The sequence below is a fragment of the Wasmannia auropunctata genome, unplaced genomic scaffold (assembly GCF_000956235.1).
Source record: "Wasmannia auropunctata unplaced genomic scaffold, wasmannia.A_1.0 LD334172.1, whole genome shotgun sequence".
NCBI classification, from domain to species: Eukaryota; Metazoa; Arthropoda; class Insecta; order Hymenoptera; family Formicidae; genus Wasmannia; species Wasmannia auropunctata.
In genome coordinates this window covers 401,478-402,188 of record NW_012028718.1, presented here as the reverse complement: position 1 = coordinate 402,188, position 711 = coordinate 401,478, and positions in this window count along the sequence as shown.

Here is a 711-nt window from a genome sequence, read left to right as displayed (position 1 = left end):
GGGGGGGGGAGAGAGAGAGAGAGAGAAGAGGAGCTGGAGGAGGAAAAGGAGAAGGAGGAAGAGATATATTCGTCCTTGGATCATCCTGTGAGAAAGTTCCTGATCCCGTGTGTGTCTGCAAACCGAATTTACATATGGCACAAGGATGCATTCAGCAATTAATCCTGTGTACTAGCCACATTGGTCTTATACCGGGTGCCTCGAGTATATCATTGCTGTGCATTCGGCGCCAGTACTTTGATATCTCAGTTTGGCATTCAATTACCATGAATTTCTTTAACGTATATATATATATATATATATATATATATATAAAAGTGAATAAAATATATAACACATGGGATATCATTAATCACTCATATTGCACAGCCAGCGATATATACGATTATTATGCAGTTTGTTTGTTTTAAATAAAGATTATTTGTGAACGTAATTTAAAATTAAATAAGAAATAGAAAAACCCTGCTCTATTTCTCACACTTATCATAATTTGCGAACATTATAAAATCTTCACACGCGATAATTATCAGATACGCGATATTTTTTTTTTTTTTTTTAATTTGATCTCCGGCATCCCTAGTTTCCAGTAGTGACGACAGTTCTGTATAATCAGGATATCTTGTATAATCAAGCTTCTCACCCTCAGGTGCGCGCGTAATCGTTCGTCTGTTTCCGCCTGCGGGTGTCCTCAAGTTGGTCGCCCACAAACGC